Source organism: Emys orbicularis, chromosome 9, assembly GCF_028017835.1.
Source record: "Emys orbicularis isolate rEmyOrb1 chromosome 9, rEmyOrb1.hap1, whole genome shotgun sequence".
In the NCBI taxonomy this organism is placed as follows: domain Eukaryota; kingdom Metazoa; phylum Chordata; order Testudines; family Emydidae; genus Emys; species Emys orbicularis.
In genome coordinates, this window is record NC_088691.1 from 24,374,064 (window position 1) to 24,396,889 (window position 22,826).

General features: G+C 42.9%; 1 protein-coding gene across 1 annotated transcript in view; it reads right to left on the reverse strand.

Annotated features, from left to right (window-relative positions):
- The window catches only part of OPHN1 (oligophrenin 1), a 137,703-nt gene that overhangs the window by 97,098 nt on the left and 17,779 nt on the right, over window positions 1-22,826 (reverse strand). The gene's annotated exons all lie outside the window — the stretch shown is intronic.

A 22,826-nucleotide genomic window follows, 5' to 3' on the forward strand; every position in this document is an offset into this window, starting at 1 on the left:
AGATTGAGTCTCAACCAGCTAGTTCTCATTTATATGTATTATGAAATGAACTACAGTGCAGGGTACCAAGACCCAAAACTCCTCTATGTCTCCAACCGCCTGAACTAAAAGAAGCGGGGATGTTGTCTTGGCTACCCACATTCCAAAGAATCCTGTTGATGCAGAGCAGAATTTGACACAGCTGGCCAGCTCAGTGGTTTGTGGGCCAGCCCACCCTCTTTTATAAGAAAGCAACACCCTTCCAGTTCTGGCATGTGTCCTGGCACATGAGCCGCGTACATCTTCCAGCACATTCATGGGAGCCATGGAGGAATCTGGCTGGCCACTCGAGACAGCTTGGCAAGGATTGAAAGCCGACTGTTGCACCCTTCTTCCAACTCATGTGCCAGTGCAGGATTGAACCCTAAAGATCATTTGAAAAATTGCTGCTGCACTTGCCATTTTTAGGTAGACAGTTGGGGCAGAGGGGACTTGAAAATCCAAAACCAATAATTTAATTGAAAAGCACAGTATAACTGGTTTAAATTACATTTTCCTTTTGTAAAAATTGGCCTGTGCTGAAACCTTATTTGCCAAGTTTCAAGCTGAAGTAAATACAAGTGGACATGTAATAAACCACCTCAGAAATGAGCTTAAAGAGAATAAAAAGATAATAGTCCTTTAAATACAGCACCACTGGTTGAAAGCTGTTTTGCTTGGTGCAGGAAAAGAGGAAAGACACATATCCTTCTCTCTACGGAGATGCATTTCCATCATTAACTTTAACAGAGTCTGTGCCTGTGATGGCTTTAACAGTGATTGGCTTAAGTGAGTATGCACTGCCACCATCCCGCCTTGCAACTACAGTCTGCTTTTGTCATTTGAACAAGTTCTGTGCCTATTCTCTCAAGTAAGACAGACAGAGTCCCCTTCCTCCTTAGTTTGCAGTGCCCCCCCCCCCCCCCAGACTATATCCATGGCAGCGAAAGCAATGAAGATTTCACAGGACAGCAGTTCCTCTTTCAGAAGTGAAAAACTGGACAAAAGAAAAATGATGGCAAAGGTTAAGAAAAAGCTGTAGTAAAAGTAACCGTCAGTTCCAAACCACAGTAACTCTCTAGAAGAGCTCCCTGACAGTCCTCCATCCTAGGCACGTCACAATGGACTATGCCAGGTTTCCATCTTGGCAGACTCATTCTTGAGCCTCCCTGAAACATAATGGAGCAGGAACTTTGTCTTCCATCTCCTGAATCATTTCGACTGAACAATTAAAGTTATGGCAACGTAGCATTGCTACATTCCAATGATCCATTCTGAAACGCTGAAAGCTGGCAACCCTGCATAATCTTCATACAGGTCACCTCCTCATCAGCCTTACAGCAGTCTGGATTTCCCAATGTTCTGAAGCCATCTTTTGTTTGCTGAGTGTTAGAACACTGGCCTGGAAAAGAAGTTAGTTCTCCTCCTTGTGGAACAGTGTGGGTGCTACCAGAAGACAAACACAACAACATAATAGGACAGATTTTAAAGGGGCCTCGGCCTAGTTTCAATTTTGTGAATACATATAATAGCATGTATGTGTAAAGCCACCTACAATGTGAATGCAGTCAGAATTCTAGATGTCTAATGCTAACATTTGCCCCTAGAGTTAGTTGTGATGGCATATTGTTGAGGGTTGTATGGATAGCATCTTATGCGCTAGGTAGTTGTGGTAGTAAGGATAGCATCTTATGCACTACAGGCCTGACGCAAAGCTCACTGAAGTCAAATGGGAGGCTTTGGATTAGACCCTATGTTTGTGTCATAGCCACATAGCCTGCCAGGTCTCCCTCACACCCCACTCACAAGTTAATGTGCTTCAAGGAAGTAATGATGACATTAATTTAAATTGATGCACAAAGTTCCCCCAACAGGCATTTTCATTCTGTAACTGAATGCATTTCACTGAATATATACTAGGGATGAAGGTGACTCCTGGAATGTTGATGGCACCTGAACTGAAACTTCTAGTGACACTGCAGATTTTTTTTCATAATAGGAGCTCCAGCATATTCTGATGGATTTAGGGACACCTGGGAGCCTCACCTACTTGGCAGTGTCTCTTAAAACCAGATGGAAAAGACAATTACAAAATTGCGTCGTTTGGAACGAACAGTGCCAGGGGAGAGTTTACACTGCCTTAAAAATGTACATTATGTTGCTAGTATACAGAAAGGTCTCACACATGCCTGAGCTACAGATACACACACACAGAGTGACGGAGAAGAGTGATGAGTATTTTAAATCAAGGGGCTTCATGTCTGAAACAGAGTCTGCTGGTTATTTCCTCATTAAGCCCAAATCTCAGAGTGATAAACCGTGTATTTGAATCTTACACAGCAACTCAGGGGAAATTATTTACTAAAATGAGAATATCGCTAGCAGTCACCGTTTCAAGACAAAAATGACAGGTTTAGAGGACTGATAATCAATTTTCTTCTACTGAAAAACATATTCTCCATTTTTTACAAGGTAGTGTGGCCTAGAGGACAGAGCACTGGACTGGGACTCAATAGACTTGGGTTCTACTCCCAGCTCTACCGCTAGCCTGGTGAGTGATGGTAGGCAAGTCACTTTACTGCCCTGTGCCTCAGTTTTACCATTTGTAAGACGGGGATAATGATAATCCTCTGTAAATGCTTTGAGATCTAACAGTGAAAAGTGCTGAGCTAGGTACTGCCATTTATACAACACCCAAAAGCCTAGTAGATGATTTATGCACATATAAAGACAGGCCGCTGCCCCAGAGTACTCATAATCTAAATAGACAATAGGAAGTAATATGGGGCATTTGAATTATGTTCCACTGGCAGTTCCATGGTCAAAGGAGAGTGAAAAACTGGAGAGAATCCCCCCATCCCCTACTCCCCTACCCCGAAATATGGCAACAAACAGTACTAAAGTTTGGGAAAAATATGACTTAATAAGGAGAGGTTAAGAGAACCAAAAGGCAGAGCTGAGAGAACAGCTCCTTGAAGAGGGGAAATAGTTGTCTATACAAAAGGAGAGTGGATGGTTTCTGTGATTATGACTCTGATTTTGCCATGAGCTCCACACAGTTAAAAAGAGATAGTATGTAGAATCTAATGTTTTAAAACTAGATCCCCGGTAACAAACAATTATATAAGAAATAGATTTAGAAAAGAAATAAGCCAAGCTGGGAAAAAAAAAAAACCTGTTGTTAATGTCTGTAATGTCTCTTGAAGATAGAGATCATTTAATGGAAACCAGATTCCTAGCAGACCAACGTTATTGGACTCCACGTGAACAGAACCTTGGCTGAGCACACATTTCTGACATATTATACATGCACAGAAAGAACAGTATTGGGTATATTACTGTGAGGTAAATGTTTAATGACAAATAAACAAGGAATGATTTTGGCAGCTTATTCTGCTATAGAAATGATAGCTCGTTAAAGTCAGTACAAACAAGAGAATAAAAAGACATTTATCTGAGACAGGCCAGAACCTTGAGGGAACTTTGCAGTCCAAGCCCATATCTGTGGATTATACAACAACTTTCATGCAGCCCAAATTCTTTTCAGAGGGGCTCAATGGTAAGATGAAGAGGGAATGAAAGGTTATAAGGAGAGATGCAAATTTGGTGGCTCCTAAACAGAGGTGAGATTACACAAGTGAGAGAGTGACCCCACTGTGGGGAGTGAATGGCAAGTAGGTGGAGGGAGGGAAGGGATGAGGCTGAAACTGAGGGCACAAAGTGAACAAGTTGAGGAACAGGTGGCTCAACTCAACAGAGAGGCAGGAAGGGGCAAGTCAATGGAAAGCTTTAACGCAAGTTAGGGCCATTCTCAATTGGGTTTGGAGCCAGCTAAGAGTGTAGAGATGCAGGAGGGTGGGACTGCACAGAAAATGACAGTGCATTTTCCTTCTTTTAAATGGAAAGTCACTAGTTTTTCTTTGACGCAAATTTATTATTGCTAGGTTTATTGCTCTTTATTGTCCTCCATTTCACGCTCAGACAGTGAGGCTAAATAAAAATGATAGAGGCTGGAATGGAGATTCCAGCATCTCTTCTATTCTCACATGATCCCATATAATATGTGGAAAGCCTAAGATGGAAGAATTTTCTGTTTTCAAGCCAAGGATATTGCCTCAAAAAGCATACAAAATTTAATTACTATTCTAATGCAGGATATGTACTTTCTGTCTTTGTTTCAGTCTTAAAGGGCTCCAATTAATCCTGGCACAACTCCACTGGTTTCAATTGAGTTATACTGTACCAAAGATCAGTTTGGTCAGAAACTCTTTAGGCCTATTTTTCCTTACAGTGTGTGGTGAATCATGAGATTTGTTTCACAATTTGCAGTCATAATATTTTTTTTTCTTTTTTCAGTAGGAGGTCTAACCTCTGTGCTTTAAAAAACTGCCATATGATAACATCAGTTACATACCATCACAGAGAAATGGGGATTCGGTAATGAATGTCAGACAGTTACAAAAAGAATGTGATTGATTTGAAATGCAACAGAGAGCAAAAGCTGCAAACACACTAAAAATCTTCATAAGGCACTATCATGAACTTGCATGTGTTTAAATAGTCCACCACCCTCTACTGGATGCAATTGGAATTACACAAATGTGCATTATAGGCCCTATATTTCACTCTAACCATTAATGAAGATTCTTTTTAAAATCAAGTGGTAGTGACCTGGGCTTTTGAATAAGGAGAACTGGAGTTCTCTGCTGGAACCATGAGTTTCTGAGAAGGCACAGAGTTTAACTTAGTGACAACCAAGAAGCTCTAACACGGTCATAGATTTTTCATACCAATAATTAGAAATCGCATTAAACCACAAAATTCTAATGCAGATTTCAACATCTCCCCTATTAAAATTTGAGGGTGCTTAGATCTGGGAGTGTGATTAGGGTCAAACTCTACTGATAAACTCCACATCAGAATAAAACAGATTAGTGGACATGTTGATTATACCAATGCAGCTTTTAAAGTCCAGACAATTGTAGTGGAGTCTTGTGAAATAAAATGCTTATTAATACAAATTACTTTAAGAAAGCTTTAATTGACTGGTGAACAGGATGAAGTAAGTGAATACAAATTAGAATCACAGAAAAAAGCTGCTATCACAGACGACTAAAGTGTCATCCATAAAACAAGGGGGCAGAGTTTAATTTTCATATTTCCTGGCTATTGAGTGCTTTATTATGCAACCTTAATGTTCTCTTAGCATCATATTTGTATGGAATATATATTATATGTGGCAGGGCATAAATATTAAAACAACTAAACAATCATGCAAAATGTGTGCAATGTAACCAATTTTCTGTAACTTTATGTTTTCCTGACTTTTTGGGCATCTAAACCCTCATTCATAATGGACTTCATTTCTTGAAGGATCATTGCCAGATCCTTCAGAGAGAATGAACAGAACAGGGCAATTTCAAGGCAAATCCCCTGTCATCCAGTCTCAGCTTCTGGCAGTTGGAGCAAAGAACTCATGACCAAGCAGTTCCCCAGACTGCATCTTGCATTGTGGGAAGAATCACTGGGCAGGCTCCAGGGGAACCTCAGCTGCTTTTAGAACAAAATGTCTTCCTATTTCTGGAAGGATGCAAGCTAGAAGCTTTCAGATCCACTTTGGGTCAGATCAACATTCTTCTGGCAGACTCAAATCGGAAATCCTCTTGTAATCCTAAGGGTGCAGCACCACAGAGAGATTCCTCAATTGCAAGTGATGCTTGAGATTCAACAGCTGCTGCTTTTAATTTAATTTGCCATTCCTCAAAGGGGACACTTGGTAAGTTTCTTTCTAAGTACTTATATGGTCCTCAATTACTACAGTATTCCAGCAACTCCCATGTATGTAAAAATAGAAATAATAATGATAACCTGCTAGTTAAAGCTAGGAATCATTAGTAGCTTTTTATCAATTAACTGGGAAACAGAGGCCCATGTTTGATCTGCCTCATTTAATATGGTATAGAGATATAGATAGACAGAAACATTATATTTGAGACATAATTTTAAGAAGTCCAGTGTGCAAAATAATCATTGCAAAGCATATGCTTCAAACCTGTTGAGAACTGACTGTCTGTACAATCATCTAGCTTTAATAATGCCTATATATTCAAAGGAGATCAAACCACTTTACATGATTTAGCCTCACAGTATCCCTGAAAGATCATGGTTATCATTATTATCTCCATTTTACAAACTGGGAGATGGAAGTACAGAGAGCTGCCCACATTCCAACCGCAACTCAGTAGCAGACATGGCAATAAAATCCAGGAATCCTAATTGCCAGTCCCCTGTTCTAACCACTGATCTATACTCTTTCCAATACACTAGAATTTCAGCCACTGCATGAAAAATCATACACAGGGTGAGTGACAGTCAATGGCAGATGCCACTTGCATGTGCAAAGCAGTAAAGCCTGAATGCACACAAGGAGTGAGGTGCCTAGGTCTTTGTTTAGGGGCTAGTTTTGGAACCACTGCAATGCACAGAACTCCTGCTGAACCCCGTAGATGATTAAACTCCTAAGTTTTTGCACTAAAAGTTCCCCAGGCATCTATGTTTCTGCCTGTGGGCATATTCTATGCATTCAGGTGCCTGTCTCCCGTCTATGCCCCAGAGCAATTCTCAAATGAGGGGAAGATAGGCGTTCATCCACCTTACTCACATGAGGGTCCCAATCCCAGAGGCATGCTCAGAGGGCACCTATTTCATACAAAGCAGCTCATAACCATTAGCCCAGTATTTAGGGTACTCACCTGGGATGTAGGGGGACTGGATGCTGGGTCTCCCAACTCCCAGGTCAGTGCTCTAACCAACATGCTACAGCTTGTGCTCTCGCACTTAAAGAGTCATTTTGGATTGGCTCACACAATGACTCTATAGATTAGAGTACTCACCTGGAAGATGACAGATCCTTATTCAGATCCCGTCTTCCCACTCAGGTAGAGGGGGGCTTGAACTCGGGGGGGGGGGTCCCCCACCCCAGGTGAGTACCCTAACCATCAGATTAAAAGTTACAAGGGGAGTCCCTCCTCCTCTCCCCACCTCAGCTCCTTGCCAAGAGAAGGGGTGCAGCTGAGAATTACAAGCAGAGATAGGTCTCTAAGTCCAGGCAGGTGCCTATCTCCAAGACAGGGGCAGGCCTTAGCACATACCCCTCTAGTTGGCATTTCCCACTGGCTAGCTTAAGCAGCTCCCTGCCTAGTGTTCTGGCTTTTGTGAATCAGTCTAAAAGTGCCTCTCTCTCCCCATTCAGTAGACAGGAGCATAGGCTCCTAACTCAGACTTTGCAAACGGCATTGATTTTCTAGGGGCCTACCTCCTTTTGTGCTTCCAGGCCTACAGTACTTATCGTAAATTCAATCAAGTGCAAAGTCAGTATGAAAAGACAAGAATAATACCCTAAAAATATAACTTATTCAGAAAACAGCCTCACTAATTTAGCAAGCTTGAAGAAAGTCAGCAGTTGTAGACACAAATCAAATATGATCTGAAGAAAAGTCCATTTCTGCCCAAACTGACATCACATATGAGCTAAAAGCCCATAGCTCTCTTAGTTAACACCAACTTTTAAAAAGTGGGGGGAAAAGTTTTAAATACCACTTTGCTGCCTTCCGACAGGAGCAATAAACATGGTCTGTGGAGCAAAACAGGCAGTTTCCTGATCCAGCTCACCCACATCTCTCCTTCAACAGTTTTCCTTTTAGACAGAGTTATAAATGTTCAACAAAAAGAGAAATTGGAGGTGGGGAAGAGAGAGACCTGGAACATTTCTTCCTTTACACCAATAGAAAGGAAGACTAAACAGATGGGGACAATGTGTCATGACTTTGGGAAAACATTTCTCTTTAAACACCGCAGGATAAAATAAAAAGGTTGTTAGAGTTGGTAAGGGCTGAGTATACACTGCATGTAAGTAACCCAAATGGCATTAAAGGGGCTTGCAATCATTGAGCCATATATACTGTACCCTTTCAATCCAATGAGGACTAAGGCTGGCTTGGACTCCATTTAAGAGGAAGGCACTGATCTACTGCAGTAGTTTTCAAACTTTTTCTAGACCAGACTGCATTTTATTTCAGGGCCTGTGAAGCAGACAACTGCTCTCCCAGTCTTGATTCCCTGTGGTATCTACAACAGTTGCTTATATGATAAAGTAACGTTAGAAGAGTATTTATGTGTTTCTGTGTTAGTTTATAATGTAATTTAGCAGCTGGAAATGAGGATGAGCCAGCACTATATGACTAGCCAGCTCTGTGGGCAACCGGGCCTGATTTACATCTTATGCACCCCTAGGCACAGCATCTTCTGGGTCCCCACTGCCTTTGTGTTTTTTGTAAAAAATGAAACTTTTAACCCACTTTTAACTTTTAGGTGCCCCTAGAACGCCGGCCAGCACCCCTAGGCTCATGCCTACTGTACCTAATTGGAAATCCGGCCTTGTGGGCAACCTGTGGTCACTGGTCCACAACTGGGAACTTCTGGTCTAGTGAATTAGGCACAGGTTGAGCTCTCAAGAGAACATGGATTCTAATTCCACTAATTTTCTGTGTGATCTAAAACAACCTGCTTAACTTCATGCCTCAGTTTCAGCACCTGTAAAGCTTGCCCACCTTTCTAAACACTCTGAGATCTACAGAAGAAAATCTGTTATGTCATACATGTTATTACTCCAAAGCTAGTTACAAGATATGACCAATACAAGCAGCATGTGATGTACTGGAGAGTTACTGCATACATCCAATTACTGTTCTTATTAAATAGTGAGCAAACATTATAACGTTAACCTGCCTAACAAGTTGGTGCACTTGTCACAAGGCTGCCTAAGAGGGAGGAGGGAAAAATATGTGGCTGGAAACTTAGTTTCAGGAAAGTGCGTGGAAACTAGACAATGTAGCACATGGTGGTAGAGTCAGGTGTGTGAAATAGAACCCCAGCACCTAAGCCTGTGAAGCATATCCTGGTTCTGTAGCTATTTAAAACTGTACTGGGGTAACTGGAAGAGCTGCAGAGCTGTGGTTCTCCAAATGGCATGGACAAATCTTTGATCCTGGGGGAGATACAATTTTGTGGTGGACAGAAGCACTGGGTGAAACTAACCTAATGAGATGGGGTATGGAGGGCACCAGACTTCAGGAAAGATGTGGACAACATGGAAAAAGTCCGGAGGAGAGCAACAAAAATGATTAAAGGTCTAGAAAACATGACCTATGAGGAAAGATTGAAAAACTGGGTTTGTTTAGTCTGGAGAAGAGAAGACTGAGGGGGGACATGATAACAGCCTTCAAGTACGTAAAAGGTTGTTATAAAGAGGAGGAGATAAATAGTTCTCCTTAACCACTGAGGACAGGACAAAAAGTAATGGGCTTAAATTTCTGAAGGGAGATTTAGGTTAGACATTAGGAAAAATTTCTAACTGTAATAGCCGTTAAGCACTGGAACAAATTACCAAAGGAGGTTGTGGAATCTCCGTCATTGGAGGTTTTTAAGAACATGTTAGACAAACACCTGTCAGGCCGGGTCTAGATAATAATTAGTCCTGCCTCAATGCAGGGAACTAGACTAGATGACCTATCCAAGTCCCTTCCAGTCCTACAATTCCATGAATACATATATAATTTTACTTCATTTAAAAAAAAATAGAAACAATTTTTGAAAAATAGTTAAAAAAACCCACATTATCATAGCAGAAGTGGCTTTTTTATGGAATATTCCTGAAATTATATTTTTGCATCTCCAGAATGTGCATTATTAGGTATAAATGACTTTGTAAGGCATTAACTTGTCCATTCACAACCATGTAACCAGGTGTTAATGCAAAATAACATATACTGTGTTGTTTATTGTTGCTTGGGGAAGGGTGGGTGCACAGGGATAGCTCAGTGGTTTGAGCATTGGCCTGCTAAACCCAGGGTTATGAGCTCAATCTTTGAGGGGGCCACTTAGAGATCTGGGGCAAAATTGGTCCTGCTAGTGAAGGCAGGGGGCTGGACTCGATGACCTTTCAGGGTCCCTTCCAGCTCTATGAGATAGGTATATCTCCATATATTATTAATTACCACATGACATATAGCACTGATCTGTAGAGCCACAGAAGTGCCTTTTTTATTACCATATGCTGTTATAGACCTGGAATTACCTATAAAGTTAATCCAAAGATTTTCTTTTCCTCATCTAAAAGGACCAACATGTTTTTGTCTTTAGCAGCTGTAAACTAATTAGTACTTTATTCTACGAGTCAGGCTCTATTGCTTGCTTTCTTGATGACTCATGTAAATTCAGAGTAACTCCATTGATTTCAGAGCTGAGGCATTTTGGTGGGACAGTGTTTAGGGACTTCAGTGGAGTCACTGTATTTACACCAATGCAATTCATGGCAGAATCTCTGGCCAACAGTAATTCTTCCTTCAATTGACACCAATAAAGCTTCACTGCAACGACCATAGAATCCTACCGAAACCATTAGTTTTGGATGGATGTAGGGCCAAATTCGCCCATGGATAGGAACCATTTGTAAATCAGTCCCTTTCACAATACATCTCATTGTAAAATTCTTGAGTGGGAGTCACTAACAACAAATACATTCTTCTACAATTGAGGGTTGCACCCATTCCATGTTGGAGAGAAACACTATTTCTCATGTTCTGTATATCCCATTGCACAGCAATCTACAAGCAAGTAGAAACAGAGTGGATTCTTTGAAAGCAAATAAGCCAGGCTTCATAAGTAGCAGGAAAGACAGCTGCTCCCACAACACTGCTGTAGATCAGGGTCTCATAACATTTCTATTAGAAACCAGGATTTCCGGAGCTCAGCTCTTAGCTATAAAAATGTTCCCTCTGGCTAAAACCTGTGCTGCATGGAGAATAAGTCTCAGCAGAGAAGCCTCAGTTTTGTAGCTTTTCCACAAGCTGCCCTACAGTGGCTCAAGAGCATGTTGCCAACCTCAGGGAAGACTATTAGGAAATAATGCACGAATCCCAAACTGGTTGTGAGTTCTATACTTAGATTTCACCAACCAGTTATCAAGTATAAACTCCTCAGGCACTATAATAGCCTCAATATGGAGTCACAGAGAGTCCCATGGGATACTCTGATCTGTCTTGCCACCCAGGTAAGCTTACCTTTGTGATAAATAGTCCCTTATACCAATGATCACAGCAATATTCAGGTTATTCCCAGTCCCAAAGGACCAGTCACTTACCCAAAGTCAATTACACTTTAAGTCTCACACCCGAGACAATGCTTGTCGCCAATCCTATAATAAACTCATCTAAAGATTTATTATATAGGAAAAGGAAACAAGAGAGTTATTTACAAGATGAAAGCAGGTATATATATATATATATATATATAGCAGGTGTGTATATACACACACACACACACACACACACACACACTTTTTGAAATTTAAGATTGGAACTCGTGTGTAATAGAAGCTCTTATGAGCAGCAAGCTCTAAATGTCCTTTAGGGCTAACCGAGGCTAAGCGTTGGGGATCTTTTGCTTATGCTTAGTAATCCTTGCCCCTCAGCGTCCAAGCAACATAAAGATACAGTTCCTCTTTGTCCGTGGTTTTTATCCCTCCCCCGACCTTCTGCTTCGACTTGCAAACTCAGCTGATGGGAGGAATTCATGTCTCCTTCGCTGGGGGAGGGAGAGCAATCAGCTCAGTGTTTTATCTTCTTTGATGTTGCACAACAGTTCATCTGGTGCTGATGGGCCTTCCTTGTGGGGCAGGACATAACACCTTCTGTTAGAAGCCTTTCACACTAATGAATGTCTCTTCTGTCTGGTGATTCATTTACAGAGGCGTACAATTCAAATGATCAAATATTACCTTACAATATGGGATACAGATGTTATAAGTGAGATTAATGCACGCAGCTACTTATAAGCATTCATTAAGAAGTCTAAACACTAAGCTCATTTTTATAACTCTAATACCTATTTTAACAATATTACTACACAGGTGCGCCAGACTGATTCCAGCTATGAATTTGTCAGGGTTCAAGTGAGGCATGGGGTCCCTGGCATGAGCTGGCACCTGGTTTGCCGGGGTCATATCTCCGTTTTGTAACTTTTGCAAATGGAAATCCATTTGGTTCTTTTTAAGTTAGCAGAGAGCAAAACAAACAAAAACAAACCCACATACCCACTTGAAATCCTTACATATTGCAGAATTTAGTTGCTTTTTAGTACCTCAAAATTGCCTTTTTGTTTTGAAATGATATTTTGCAGGCTATAAATCTTAATATGGGTGGAGTTCTTCTAGTGGTTTGTTTTAACTGCTTCGGTGCTGATTAATATGCTGGTTCATTGGACAAAATGCACCTCAGTAGTCACCTGGGAATCTGATATGGCCTTATTAAGTCCCCGCTGTTCTTTGCAAAGATTAGGTGTATTACCAGAACATTGGGAGGACCCAGCACTGGAATGGCAAAGGGTGCTACAGTTCAGGATGGAGAACTCTTAACGGAACTGCATGGGGATCTTGGACAGCATCTGTCTGCACTATTCTTGGCGTTGGACAGAAACTGCCCACTTTATTGCTGCCTCCAACCAGCACCTGCCCACCATGCTCTGCCTCTTTCCAGCACTCTCAGTCCCTCACTTCCAGGAACACAATATGCATTCACAAATTTAAATACATTCTCTATAAAATAACCCAAGGGGAGAGGGAAGAGAATGTCAGTCAAGTGTTAGGGTATGTTCTCAGCACGGACGGCGTTTATGTACAGTGAAGGTATGGCCAGGTCAGACCATCTGAAAACAAATTACGTTACTGGATTTCCCCGCAAACACCCAGATAACCATTTCCTTTTTCTTCCTGTTTTCAGGCCAAAGGCCCACCCAGCTAGACTTGTACTCTTCACAGAGCGTGAGGCCAGCAGCAGCTGCCTGAAAAAGCTGTAGCTGCCACAAAGAGCAGCAGTTTCAAGAGGCCATGGGAAGGGAAAAGAGTGCACTTGTGCCCTTACCTCCTATAACTAATGGTGGAGGATTCTGGAGAAGAACAGCCCCACCCCAAGAGAGGCAGGGCTAGTGGGGACTGAACAGGAGAACCTGTGCCACCCTGCTCCCCAGGAAACTGGAGGAGTAGGGGAATGGTGGAGAAACGTCCTCTCCCTCCCTAATCAAGTACCCAAGAATAGAAGAGACAGATAGGAGGGATCTGGGAAGGAGCACCTGATCCGCTCTAAGGGGAGAGAGGGAGGTTACTGACCCTGAGCTTCCCACTTCTGCTGCAGGACTGTCAGTGCCTCCATTGGGCTCCCTTCCTGCTACTGGAAGAGAAGACAAGGCCTGCAAGCACCTCCCATGCCTAAGACCCTTTTCTCTAGGCTCGGTGAATGCATCCACTCTGAAAAAGCACCTAGGAGTGGTTACAGAGGCAGCCATAATTGCTCCCTGCTTGACCATGCCTCACTCCACCCTAATCTCTCTCTCCCAAGCTCCCATTCTTTGGAAGGCAGATTCCTCCCCTCCCCTCCCCCCATCCCCCACCCTCTAACTGCTCCAAGTTCAGGCCAAGTGCCTCACATTTCAACACAGCCTCATTATTGTTTAGGCCAGATTCTACATAAAAACTTGGGAGTGCTAGAGATACACCAAGGTACATGTCCGTTTCCCGCAAAGATAACAGAATTGTTGGCACCAATGCACAGCTTTGTGCTTTTCATGAGAAACAGGAAGTAATTCTGAATTTGAAACTATATGCAACATTGAAACCCACCAAAACCAAAATAACCTGCCGAAACAAACATGTTAAGAAGTGGTTATTATGGGAATAATATTTATTCCAGTTGTATTGTCATGACATATTTATCTATTAGCCAAAGAGGAAGGGGCTTGGTTTTCTAGATGAATTTTAGGCCTATCTTTACTTGAAACAAATTTTATTTAAGAAAGCAGCATGTGGCCCACTAGCATTTGAATCTGGGCCCATCTGTGGAAGGACTCCCATGACAAGACTCTGCTTTCAAGTTTCATTTCAAAACCAAAACTTGTTGCTGGCCTGTGCTGTAGTTTTGGGTGGAAATCAGGCAAAGCTTGGCAACTTGGGAGATGTGTTTATTTTTTACCACAAGTTAAATTAGGGTGGTGTGAACCAAAACGAGGCTGGCACAAACCCCTGAGGACAAACCTGTCCCCTCTTTCTCCTCAACTTTCTCTGCCAAAGGAGCAAGGCTGTAGGGAACAAGAGATGGGAAGAGGCTGTACCTTGTGCTGCATCTGACTCGAGTGACTAACTAATCCACCAGGGGCCCCAACAAGTTCTCAAGGGAGCCATATTCACTGGGAATTGAGTGAAGAGATGGGCTGGTTCCTTTGGTGGAGGAGGAAATGAAAACTGGGGGGTTGGACTCCAGAAGACTCCATTCCCTTAAACGAGAAAGTATCATGACTTACAACAGCAGCAGAGTTTTTTCACTCTTGATCAGAGACGTTGAGACTTTCCAGACAGACTCTATCCTCCCTGAGACCCAAACATTATACAAAGGAGGTGCAAGAGGAGAGTTAACCCTTTGGCTATACTGGTATTTTGCCCAGAATCACAGGCAGCTTTTAGTTTTGCTTCTGTTTGCATCTTATACTTGGTTGAACTAGATAAAAAGTAGGCGTCGAATTTCCCTATTTAATCAGATTACTTGGCCTGAAATGAGAAAGGAACAGAATTTGTGTCCCTACCTCTCAGCCCAATTTCATTTAGTTCATCAAATCCCTCACAGGTCTGATCTCCCTTAGAGTAATGCAATGATTAGTTACATTTCTGTATCACTATATTATATATTGTATGTGTGTATGTACACACACGTTATTATGACCATCTATTTATATTGATGTGCATGGCGCTTTACAGAAAAAATAAGATACTGTCCCTGCTTTTTTATCATTTAAATTATAATTTCCCTACTGTATTTATGCAATGGCCCCTACTACCAAGGGCAGAGCTCCCATATTGCACATTTCTGCATTATTAATGTAGCCAACAAGCAATGATATTTCCACTTTCAGGCCACATCTGTTGGCTGGCTCCAACAGCCACTCCCTCCTAATGTGCAGAAATATCAGACAGTTAGAAATGTGCTGCTAAGTGCTATTGTGAGTTAAAAGTTTACCACACAAGAGGTATCAGTACTTGAATCAGGGGACTAGCAGACCACAGCACTGTTCTGTTGAGAATGAATAAAGAGAACATGACCTTTTTAAGGCTCTCCCCATTTCTCCTCCACCCCATTCCTGATTCTCATTCCAAGAAGTCCCAATACTGAGGTCTTCTCGCCTGGAATTTGCCTCGCTCCAGCTGAATTCAGCACTTAAAGGCAACCAAAAAGGTGATACAGCACATTTCTTGGCACGCTATTCGGCACAAGTCTAGTGACCATGTAGTGCATCAAATGGTGCAATGGGCCTCATGATATGTAGCCATATTATTTATATATATATATATATATATATAATCCACATAGCACACCTGGAATTTTAGATTAAGAATTATTGATTCAAAAGGACATTATGCTATTCTGAGGGAGCACAGTCCATTGGTGCCAGACTCAGGATTTGATTCCTGACTCAGCCACTGACTCACTGAACAAGCTTGTGCAAGGCTCAGGTAAATGTCCCTCTACTAGAGTTTAACCCTCTTTCAAATTATAAAATAATATTACTCAGTTCACAGAGGTGCTGCAAAGCCTAACTAATATTTGTAGAGTATTTCAAGATACTCAAGTGAAAGGAATACTCCACAGTATTATTAATCTGCGAGTGTGTGCATGTGAGATGAAGATAGGGGCCAGCACCCTTGCTCTAAGACTGTCTCTGAATTCCAGGCATATTTAGCGGGGGTTCCTAGAATGGCTGCATACCTACAGCAACAGTTGGATTCCCTTGTTTCGTTCAGCCTTACAATCAAAGGATTCCATTCGGTCCATTCTTGTGGCAGCTTATAACAACACTGCAAAAAAAAATAATCGGTATGCCAGGTCAGCAATTTCCACTGCAGGAAAATACTGGCTTTGGTGACCTATGTTCTAATTAAAACAAGCAACCCGACAGAGGCGATTAGGGTAGGTTGGCATGTGGATGAGTCTGGCATGCCTTGGAGTATCATGCTGAGGACACGCCTATTCTCTAGCAGGAAGCATAAAATCATAGAATATTAGGGTTGGAAGAGACCTCAGGAGATCATCTAGTCCAACCCCCTGCTCAAAGCAGGACCAATACCAACTAAATCATCCCCGCCAGGGCTTTGTCAAGCCGGGCCTTAAAAACCGCTAAGGATGGAGATTCCACCACCTCCCTAGGTAACCTATTCCAGTGCTTCACTACCCTCCTAGTGAAATAGTGTTTCCTAATATCCAACATAGACCTCCCCCACTGCAACTTGAGACCATTGCTTCTTGTTCTGTCATCTGCCACCACTGAGAACAGCCGAGCTCCATCCTCTTTGGAACCCCCCTTCATGTAGTTGAGGGATGCTATCAAATCCCCCCTCACTCTTCTCTTCTGCAAACTAAATAAGCCCAGTTGCCTCAGCCTCTCCTCGTAAGTCATGTGCCCCAGCCCCCTAATCATTTTCGTTGCCCTCCGCTGGACTCTCTCCAATTTGTCCACATCCCTTCTGTAGTGGGGGGACCAAAACTGGATGCAGTACTCCAGGTGTGGCCTCACCCGTGCCGAATAGAGGGGAATAATCACTCCCCTCGATCTGCTGGCAATGCTCCTACTAATACAGCCCAATATGCCATTGGCCTTCTTGGCAACAAGGGCACACTGCTGACTCATATCCAGCTTCTCGTCCACTGTAATCCCCAGGTCCTTTTCTGCAGAACTGCTGCTCAGCCAGTCGGTCCCCAGCCTGTAGCGGTGCATGAGATTCTTCCTTCCTAAGTGCAGGACTCTGCACTTGTCCTTGTTGAACTTCATCGGATTTCTTTTGGCCCAATCCTCCAGTTTGTCTAGGTCACTCTTGACCCTATCCCTACCCTCCAGCATATCTACCTCTTTCGCCAGCTTAGTGTCATCTGCAAACTTGCTGAGGGTGCAATTAATCCCATCATCCAGATCATTAATAAAGATGTTGAACAACACTGGCCCCAGGACCGACCCCTGGGGCACTCCGCTTGATACCGGCTGCCAACTAGACATCGAGCCATTGATCACTACCCGTTGAGCCTGACAATGTAGCCAGCTTTCTATCCACTTTATAATCCATTCATCCAATCCATACTTCTTTAACTTGCCGGCAAGAATACCGTGAGAGACCGTATCAAACGCTTTGCTAAAGTCAAGGAATAACACATCCACTGCTTTCCCCTCATCCACAGAGCCAGTTATCTCATCATAGAAGGCAATCAGGTTGGTCAGGCATGACTTGCCCCTCGTGAATCCATGTTGACCTGATCACCTTCCTCTTCTCAAAGTGCTTCAAAATGGATTCCTTGAGGACCTGCTCCATGATTTTGCTGGAGACTGAAGTGAGGCTGACCGGTCTGTAGTTCCCCGGGTTGTCTTTCTTCCCTTTTTTAAATATAGGCACTATATTTGCCTTTTCCAATCATCTGGGACCTCCCCGATCACCATGAATTTTCAAAGTTAATGGCCAATGGCTCTGCAATCACATCAACCAACTCCTTCAGAACCCTTGGATGCATTAGATCTGGACCCATAGACTTATGCATGTCCAGCTTTTCTAAATAGTCCTTAACCTGTTCTTTCACCACTGAGGGCTGCTCACCTCCTCCCCATACTGCGTTGTCGAGTGCAGCAGTCTGGGAGCTGACCTTGTATGTGAAGACCAAGGCAAAAAAAGCATTGAATACTTCAGCTTTTTCCACATCATCTGTTACTATGTTGCCTCTCCCATTCAGTAAGGGTCCCACACTTTCCCTGACCTTCTTCTTGTTGCTAACATACCTGTAGAAACCCTTCTTGTTACCCTTCACATCCCTTGCTAGCTACAACTCCAATTGTGCCTTGACCTTCCTGATTACACCCCTGCATGCTCTAGCAATATTTTTATATTCCTCCCTAGGCATCTGTCCAAATTTCCACTTCTTATAAGCTTTCTTTTTGAGTTTAAGCTCACCGAAGATTTCACTGTTAAGCCAAGCTGGTCGCCTGCCATATTTGCTATTCTTTCTGCACATCGGGATGGTTTGTTCCTGCGCCCTGAATAAGGCTTCTTTAAAATACTGCCAGGTCTCCTGGACTCCTTGCCCCCTCATATTAGTCTCCCAGGGGATCCTGCCCATCAGTTCCCTAAGGGAGTCAAAGTCTGCTTTTCTGAAGTCTAGGGTCCCTATTTTGCTACTCTCCTTTCTTGCTTTTGTCAGGATCCTGAACTCAACCATCTCATAGTCACTGATGCCTAGGTTGCCACCCACTTCTACTTCCCCTACCAATTCTTCCCTGTTTGTAAGCAGCAGGTCAAGAGGAGCACGGCCCCTAGTCGGGTTCCTCCAGCTCTTGCACCAGGAAGTTGTCCCCAACACTCTCCAAAAACTTCCTGGATTATCTGTGCATTGCTGTATTGCTCTCCCTGCAGATGTCAGGGTGATTGAAGCCCCCATAAGAACCAGGGCCTGTGATCTGGAAACTTCAGTTAGTTGTCTGAAGAAAGCAGTCTTCACTCATCCCAAAGGCAGAATTTGTGTGTGCTTTGGAAGTGGAGCATCTCCTACTTGGAGAACTGATGCCACCATGGAAATTATCTGAATCAGAGGTTCTCACAAACCTATATTATGTACCCACGCACTGGTGTGTGCTGTTCAGTGTTCCTTGGCAGCTGATCCATGGACTATTACTATTGCCAACCCACGTAGGAGGGTGTAAAGGTGATACGTGTGTGAGGAGCTGATCAGCTTATCCTGTTGGGCACAGAAAGGGTCTGCCATGAAATGAGGAGTGGGGATGAGAAGGAACCTTCAGGCCCAGAACGACAGAGTCACAAAGTCTTACATCCCACTTCAGACCAGCCGCAGATTTTCCGTCTTTAGGGGAGGGAAGAAAGCTTTTGATATTATTGATTTGGAGTAAGTGGTTACAGGGAGGGTGCGTTTCAAGGACTGGAACTCCCTGCTACACAAACAACATTAATAATACAGCGGAAAACAAATGGAAAACAGACTCCTATCCAGAGCAGAGCATCAGCAATCCCTGCAGAGGGCTCTGATGGATGTGCAGAAAGGCACATCTCTTTTCAGCATGTAATGAGTCAAATAAATCACCTAAGGCAAAGATGACACCTGGGACGTCCAAGGGCATTTTGCAGAGCAGCTGCACCTTTGCCTCCCAAGCATAAGCAGAGAGAGTAACACTGATTCCTCCTTGTGGCTGCCTGACATGCAGTGATTTCAGAATTTCCTTTCGATAGCACCACAGAGAAGCCCAGGCAGGAAGCCAGATTAGTCACACATGATACTAGGGGAAAACTTACAAGCAATTTGTGAGCGATCCAAAGCGGCTCAGCATTGGAAAGGAACACAGCCAAGTCTTGTATCTTTTCTGCAAGAAAAAAACAATCTGCAGAGCAGGAGCCAGGTTTTAGAACTCACGCAATTGCTGGCCTCAGCACAGTCAGAACCTCAGCTGGCCCCTGGTCGCGTCTCAATGGAATTAATCATAAGGGAGCATCCATCTGTGCCCCTTCCCAGGGGTCAAGTATTAACTCCATGTCATCCTCTCATTTTTGCGCTCATGGTGCTGCTAAACGAGCATCGTGAAGCAACAGGCCAATCAGCAAACCAAGTCATTTCCCAAAAATAATGGGACATGTTTGAAAATGAATCCCCTAACTGATTAGTCCAAGGCTAAACAAGTGAGTCAGTGATGGAACCATAATTAGAACCCAGGAGCTCCCAAATCCATGTCTGACATTATATATTTAATCCATTGAACAAGTCAGCCTCTCTTTACCCAAGAGGATTGAGAATTAAGACTGAGGCTAATGACAGAGACTATCTTCTTCTCCATTTAGACAGCAAACCCATGACAGAACGCAACAGAAGCCACTACACACCACTGACATCAGAAAATGGTTGCTAAGCACCCTAATGACCACAGCTCAGCGTGACAGCATCTAAGGCTAGGTCCACACTACCCGCCCGATTCGGCGGGTAGAGATCGATCTTCTGGGATCGATTTATCGCGTCTCATCTGGACGCGATAAATCGATCCCAGAAGCGCTCCCCTGTCGACTGCGGAACTCCTGCTCGCCGAGAGGAGGAAGCGCTGTCGACGGGGGAGCTTGCCTGCGCCGCGTGGACCCGCAGTAAGTAAACTTAGTTCGATCTAGGAAACGTCGACTTCAGCTACGCTATTCTCGTAGCTGAAGTTGCGTTTCCTAGATCGATCCCCCGCCCCAGTGTGGACTAGCCCTAAGACTACATCTATGCTTAAACTGCTACAGTGGCACAGCTGTGACAGGAGGAGTTCTCCCGCTGCTGTAGTTAATCCTCCCCAAGAAGCAGTAGCTAGGTCGACAGAAGAATACTTCCATCATCTAGCCTTGTCTACACTGGGGCTTAACTACGTCACTCAGGGGCATGGATTTTTCAGAGTGACGTAGCTGGGTCAACTTCACTTTACGTTTTTAGCATAGACCAGGTCTAAGTTTGGCAACAGATCTTGCAGTGGAGACATTACACGAAAGAGGAATTAGAGGCTGTGGCCAGATGTTCCCCAACAGCAGTTCGTTTATAAGTGCTAATTCCACAGCGATAGTTGCATTAGAAAGCGTGGATGAGGGAGTTAGAAAACAAAGGTTAAAACCGAGATCATAGGAGCGAAAGCTGCTTACTCTGGAGGTCTCATTTCTGTTCCGTATAGGATCATGGCTATTCAACACTTTTTAAGCCCCCCAATTATTTTAGGTAGGGAAGGGGAGGAAGAGCCTGCATATAAACCACCACCACCACAATTATGAGTTTAACAAAACATCAAAGGCTGCACAGCAGAGGCAGACAGCCGCCAAAAGATTTAAATCCAGACTCCAAGTCTTTGTAGAACAGGATTTGAGAGGAATGAGAGCCTAGTTTATTTCTAAAAGCCAAATTAAGACAGCTCTACCCATATGTATATTAATAACCCTTTGGCTATAGTTTATTACCCGGTTATAAAGAAAAGCAAGTTTCCTTTCAGGAGGGTATTTCAATGGCACTTGAGAATTTCTTGAAAGTGTCAACAGTGGTCTCCATTTTTGAAGATCTCCAGGCATTTACGCTATACCTCGTACTCTGGATCAGAATACTGGTTATGCTTATTGATTCAGTACTAGTACCCACATTGGCAACAGCCAATACTTTCATCATTGTTAGTTTTCACAGCTGCAAAATTCATTAAGCAATAAAATTATCGACTTTTTTTTTTAAATTAAGCCTCAACATTTGATAATCTATCTTGCCTGCTGAAACAGTAACTTGCTTTGAAAAAGTAACACTGTCTACAAAGCCTAGTTTGATTAATGATCTGACTTCTATTTTTACATGAAAACATCTGATCCTTAACTCAGATTTACCTCCAGGAGGATTCGGTGACTCAAAAGACACTTCACAATTACAAAGAAGATCTTGGGCATATCAAGAAAGCAAAATCAGCACTCTATGGAGAATTATAGTTTACCTAACAAGGGTACAATCTGATAAAGAATTGAGGACTGTACAAGATACTCAAAGTCAGAAACACCCACCATCACCAAAATTAAGCTCTGAATTTTCAGAAAGCTCTTGCTACTCGATAAGTTTGAACATCTTATCAATGCCCAGTGAGCAAAAATAATTTTAACTGGAACTGGTTGAAAAATGGAAAATTAATTTCATAAAGAAATTCAAAGGTTTTGAAACTGATCTTTTCAATTTTTTTCTAGAAATGTTATCAACTGTTTTCCTGTAATGGTCAAAATGTTGTCTAAATGGTTATAGAAATTTTTAGTTTGTCAAAACTAAAGTTTGCAGATTTTTGGTAAATGAAAAATGTCAGTAATGTTTTCCATTGGATTCTGAAACAGATAGTATTATGGTTCAGGGATGAGCTGTATCTTTGCCTTCTCCCTCTGTCTCTCTGAGAGCACCCTTTCCAAGTGACAGGTCTACACTGGCATGTCTCTCAGAACAAAATCCTGGGATTAAGCCCACTTTTAGACTTGACTGACTAGGCTACAGCATCCCTTTTACCAACCCCATTACCTCGGCAGGCCCAAATGGATTTAGACCCTGTTACAGACTTCCCTCCATTCCCTCCAGGAATTGTGACCAGTATGAAATTGTAGTGACTCAGGACAGCTTCTTCAAAATAGTATTATTTGTCCAAAGGAACAGAACAAACAGAGAACAAAGGGTTAAAACAACAAACCTACAGGCAGAGTCTTACCTAACTTAGCCTTTCTTTGCCAGTTTAAGTGGGTCCCACTTGACCTAAGCACCTCTCCATATTTGGGATGTGTGAAACAGGCTGTACCCTAAAGCTTCTGCCTCTCTGATAATCTGACCACCCAGTCTGTTCTGAGTATAGAGTACAGGAGCTCTCTATGGCCCATAGCACTTTTGGTTCCTGCAGTCCTAACCTAGCTCTGATGGATTTAACTCCCTAGTTACCCATTAGCCAGCAACACAATAACTACCAAGTCCACAGAGATACAGATAACTCTGCATGGATGGGATGCCAGTAAAGGTGGCAGAAGATGGGAAAGGAAGGAGTGTCTTGTGGTTAAGGCACAGGACAGAGAGTCAGAAGGTGTGAATTCTACTCCTGAGTCTGCCAAGAATTTCCTGCGTGACTTTGGGCAAACGATGTAGGGCCCCTGTCCTGCA